Source organism: Sceloporus undulatus, unplaced genomic scaffold (assembly GCF_019175285.1).
Source record: "Sceloporus undulatus isolate JIND9_A2432 ecotype Alabama unplaced genomic scaffold, SceUnd_v1.1 scaffold_1052, whole genome shotgun sequence".
Taxonomy (NCBI): Eukaryota; Metazoa; Chordata; class Lepidosauria; order Squamata; family Phrynosomatidae; genus Sceloporus; species Sceloporus undulatus.
Window position 1 is genome coordinate 610 of NW_024803972.1, and position 5559 is coordinate 6168.

Below are 5559 nucleotides of genomic sequence, written 5' to 3' on the forward strand. Positions count from 1 at the left end.
TGGCAAAGAAAACCCCAGGAGAGGCTCCCCAGAAGTCAGCAAGACTGGGAGCCACACCACAAAAAACTACAAAGCCTCAAGAAAGATCCAGCGTGGTTTAGTGGCTGGAGCATTTGACTATGACCCTGGACACCAGGGTTCGAATGCCCTCTTGGCCACAGAAACACACTGAGTGACCTTAGGCAAGAAGTCACACTCTCTCAGCCTCAGAAGGAGGCACTTGCAAAACCACTTCAGGACAAATCTTGCCAAGAAAAGCCTGCAAAGGGCTTCCCTTAGGCTCTCCATAAGTCAGAAACAACTTGGAGGCACACAACGACAAGAGAAGTAACACCACTAACACAAGACAGCTAAGGAGAAAGAAAGAAAGAAAGAAAGAAAGAAAGAAAGAAAAGAAAAGAAAATGTCAGAGTTGTAGTCCTAGTTCAGAGGGATTGGAGGGGCCTTACTGCAGGGCAGGACCTTCCTCTTTCTGGCCATGTGGATGCTGGGAGATCCAGTCCAGGAAATACACTTTAAATCCCATTGGCAAGAGACAAAGCTACTACTGCCTTTCAGATCCAGTTTGCCCCAAATCCTTGATGAGGCGAACCCTGAATATCTCAGGAAGGCCCTATATCTCCCAAGGCCCCCTCCCTCCAGGACCTTCTTCTGCTCTTCCCCTCAGTCTCTCTCTCTTCCCTGAAGGCCTCAAATGTCAACTGCCAAGCACTCAGGCAGAGAAAGCCATTTTGTGTTTCAGCTGCCAATTTTGTTTTCTGGCAGCCATTTTATGTTCTGGTGGCCATTTTGTGTTCCAGCAACCATTTTGTGAGGCTTATGACTGTCTGTGGAGAACGTTCCAGAACCTTTTCTGAGGCCTCAGTTTAACAGAGGCCTCTCTTTCTCTCCTGAGGCTCCAGAGTCAGAAGGAGGCCAGGCTCCTTGGGCCAAAAGGAAGGAAGTGTGTCTCTTTGTGTGTCTTTTGTGTCTCTTTTCTGAGAGGGTTTCCTTATTACACAGCTCTGCTCCTTCTGGGGATTATGGGTTTTAAAAGGGATCAGAAATAGGAAGATAGTTTTAATACAAGCCTTATTGTTCTTCTTCACAAACATTGGGCTCTTCTTCTAAGAGGAGGCTAGTCCCCCAAACAAGGCCAAAAGTAGCTCCTTTGGGAGGTTTTAAAAGTCTCCCCAGTTTCCTTATTAATAGATTTTCAGGCAAAAAGGAAGGAGACAGACCAGAATAATTCATATTACCAAGAACGAAACAAACAAACATACAAACAACGAACAACAAGAAGAATAAAGATTAGACTGAAAAACAAACTGCTTATATTTTAAAAAAGCAAAACCATTTTTAACAGGTTAAAAATTCTACTTGGGTGCTTCTATCCTTTTATAACCAATTTAGGCTTTATTTGCATTATAGAAATAATCCGGATTGAAACCCTTTTAACTCTCCTTGTTCCATCCTATGGAATCCTGGGATTTGTAGTTTGTTGTGGCATGAGAGCTTTGTGGCAGAGAAGGCTAAGTGTCCAAAGGTAAAATCCCAGGATTCCATAGCACTGAGCTGTTAAAGTGGTGTCAAAGTGCCTTATTTCTATAGTGTGGATGCAGCCTTCTTGGGAAAGGGCCTGATGCTGGGGAAAAGAGGAGGAATGCAGAAGGAAAGGAGGACAGACAGACAGACGGACGGAGGGCCAACTGCAGTTGGACTGGCCTCCCTGAGCGGTCAAGACCTGAGCTGGGTTGTGGACGATGGGCACTCTTAATATTAATATTAATATCTTCCACTATTGATTGTAATTAAGGAGGGAATCAGGTTCCTCCTTTCAATTGCATCTGGAAAATGTTTAGATGTTGTTAAGGTTTGGAAATCCTGTTTGGGGACTTTTTGTGTTCTCACAGCCATTGGGTGCCATCAGGAAATCTTTTCTTTAGGATCAGAAATCCTGTTTGGGGTCCCTTCTGACTTTGGGGCCCTTTCATCCTCCATTTTGGGTTCCCTGAAGGCCTCAAACTACCAACTGCCAAGTGTTGAGACTTAGGAGGCCATTTTGTGTTCTTGTGGCCATTTTGTGCTGCTTGTGACTGTGGGGAATAATGTTCTAGAACCTTCTCTGAGGCCTGAGTTGAACCGAGAGGCTCTTCTTTCTCTCCCTGAGGCTTCAGAGCAAGGAAGCCAGGCTCCTTGGGCCAAAAGGGAGGAAGTGTGTCCCTTTGTGCATCTGGCCCACCATTTTGGGGCAAAGGAAGGAAGGAAGGAAGGAAAGAAGGAAGGAAGGAAGGGGAGGCAGGGATTCAGGGCCAGTGGGGAGGCTGGGCTTTGGGGGCTGGGAGAGAGAGGTGGGGAAAGACATCGTCCCTTTGGGCCCTAGCTGGGGAGGGTCCACCGGTCCTTGCCTCCCCCTTTGGGAAAGGAGGCCCCCTCAGCCCCCTGGACTCACTCCTTCCACTCATTCCTAGAATGGCTGGGACTCAGAGGAGTTTCCTAGGCATTGTCACCTTCTGCCTTCCATGGCCATTGGCACTGACCTTTTCCCCATTGCCTTCCCTCCCTCAGCCCTGTGGACCTCCTCCTCCTTCGCACTCAGAGCAACCCTTCTCTACGGCTGAGGAGACGGCCTCTGACCCAGGGAGGCTCCGGCCATAAAAGACTGCAGAAAAGACCTTCCTAGGGCTGCAGGAATCAGGGTCTTTGTATTGAAGGTAGGTCTTTATTCCTGGAACGAGAAGAGGACCTTTGTTTAAATGTTTCAGCCCAGGATTGTGTGGAAAGGTTGCAGCTGAGAGACTGAGCCATTGGGAGAATGAGAGGCCACCAGGCCTGACAGCCTGACCCAGCAGAACCCTCTATTTTCCAGTGTTGCTCCACTTGGAATCAGGCTAAAACTGGCCATTCACTGACACAGGTCCTCCCATAGAATTGTGGAAGCAATCCCACATGGCCATTCCATGTCTAGTGAGAGTGTTGGGTGTGAGGGATTGAAGAAGCATGCAGCTGTGTTTATGTAGTGAGAAGCAAAATGAAGACATCTTCCTCTGAGGGTCACTGGGGAGGTCAGGAGGTTTCAACAAATGATACCCTCATTGCACATCTAGTTACGGGGGCATTGAGTATCTGTTGTGTAGGGGAGCTGCAGTGAATCTATGCTAGCTCCAGGGGGCTTTGTTTGGTGCAGAGGGAGGAAGGGGATGCCCAACGGAAGCATATGTCACCTGCGTATGTCACCAGCAGGATGCTGTTCTCTGTGTCTTTGAGTGCTGCAGGGTTTCTTGTGAAGTCAATCCTAACCCTGGTACTTCTCTCAGGAACTTCATCTCAGCCTCCTTGTACACGGCTTTGGGGCCTCTCTTGCTGGAAGTGACCAAGTGCAGGGCCACCAGGACCCCTGCCCACCTGATGGCTGACACAGAGGCCAAGCGGAGGGAATTGGGCTCCAACAGAAAGAGGCTATCGAGGTACAACAGCTCTTTGGTGAGTCACTATCCTAATAGCTTCATCTGTGTCACTGCTGGGCCAATTTATGAAAGGAAGCAAATAAAATACTGTCTGAGTTTGGCAGAGACAGTCCTGGTTAATCCTGTGTCACCCTATTATTTCAGGTGCTTTTAAAATGTCCTGGTTTCTCTCTCCTCCTCCCACTTTCCCCTTCTCAGTTCACTTCAGTTTCTGAGTGCAATTGAGTTTGCACCCCATCAACTCAAAAGTGAGGAGAGGAGAGGAAAGAAGGAGACAGGATATGGCCCTTCCCAGGAGGCTGAAGCAAAAGCAAACTGCTGTGCCCTTCCTAGCTTGTGTGTTCTTCCTCATAAACAACTTTGGCCATCTTTACTGCCTTCTGGGTTGCTTGTCCACATGTGTCTTGCTTTTCCCATCTATGAATTGTTGGGGACTATGGGAGAACATCTCTGGATCTAAATATGGGGTGGGCCCAGTGGCCCTCAAGCCCAGAGTGCTCCCCAGAACTATTATTAAAAATGATGTTTGCCTCTGAAATGTGGCAAGAAATGGCCAAATGCACTATAATTCTTTGGTGGCTAAATGTACTATATGTGTTGGGATAGTCAGTATCCTAATTCATCATCAATATCCCAGCCATGGCCTAAATTATATTGTGTATTATATTGAAAAAAAAAAAATCGAGACAAACTGGGTCTCAAAGGCAGTAGCTTTTTTCTTGCTGACAGAATTTAAAGTTTATTTCCTGGACTGAATTCTAAAGTCATCAAATAATATTTGGATGCACCATGTACTTTCCTCCCCCTTTGCTTAGTCACTCTGTGGATGAGGGCTATTTTCTGTTGCAGGTGACCTTTGCGGATGTGGCAGTATATTTCACCGAGGATGAATGGAATCTCTTGATGAAGAAGCAGCGACTTATGTACAATTATGTGATGATGGAGAATTACAAGAATGTGGCCTCTGTGGGTAAGGAAGCTGACTTCATTGCCTTTCCTATGAAGACTGAGGTCCCTTTCATACTACATTATCATGGCACTATGATTCCACTTTAGAATCATACAATCATAGAGCTGGAATAGACCACAAGGACCATCTGGTTCAACCCCTTGCTATGCAGGAAACACGTTGAAAGCATCTCCGCCAGATACCACCCAGCCTTTGTTTATAGACCTTCAAAGACCTTTAAAACCCTTCAAAGAAGGAGTGCTTTAAAAATTAATAATAATAATAATAATAATAATAATAATGAGACGCCACCATACTCTGAGGGAGGATATTCCACTGTTGAATAGCTCTTACTGTCAGGAAGTGCCTCCTAATGTTTAGGTGGAACCTCTTTTCCTGTGCCTTGCTTCCATTGTTCTGTCCTTTTTGAATTGTGGTGCCCAGAAAGGCGGGCTCTGAGAGTGGGACTATTACTTCCCTTGATCTAGAGACTATAGTTCAATTGATGCAGCCAAAAATTGCATTGACCTTTTTAGCTGCTGCATCACACTGTTTGCTCATGTTCAACTTGTGGTCTACTTGGATTCCTAGATCACTTTCACATGTAGTCTCATTCAGCCATCCTATATCTGTGCATTTCATTTTTTCGCCCAAAGTGCAGTACCTTACATTTCTCTGTGTTGAAATTCATTTTTTTAGCATTGGCCAAACTTTCTAGTCTATTCAGGTCATACTGAAGTTTGATCCAGTCCTCAGGGGTATTAGCTACTCCCCCTAATTTGGTGTCATCTGCAAATTTGATAAGTATACCCTCAATTCTGTCATCCAAGTCATTGATAAATATTTTGAATAGCACTGGGCCCAGGACAGAACCCTTTGGGACCCCACTGGTCACTTCTCTGCAGGATGAAAAGGTGCCATCATTGAGCACCCTTTGTGTTCGTCCAGTCAACCAATTACAAATCGATGTAACCGAGTGTTCAAAAAGGTTTAAATCACATTAGAATATTTCCTGGGGGGGATGTTCTGAAACCAAATTGAATGCAATGGGTTCTTGGTGCAAAAATCTCAGACAAAAATCATTAGCACATAGAATCTCGGGTCCTTCTTGGCTCCGAATTTTGATTGTGTTCAAAAGCCAGTAAGGAGATAAGACAGAATTTA

General features: G+C 45.7%; 1 long non-coding RNA gene across 1 annotated transcript; it reads left to right on the top strand.

The window, feature by feature from the left end:
• The first annotated feature begins 697 nt into the window (after positions 1 to 697).
• LOC121917841 lies at positions 698 to 3355 on the top strand. The gene is made up of 3 exons (XR_006101113.1): positions 698 to 943; positions 2548 to 2693; positions 3297 to 3355. It is a non-coding gene; the product is annotated as an uncharacterized LOC121917841 (long non-coding RNA).
• Positions 3356 to 5559: the final 2204 nt, after the last annotated feature.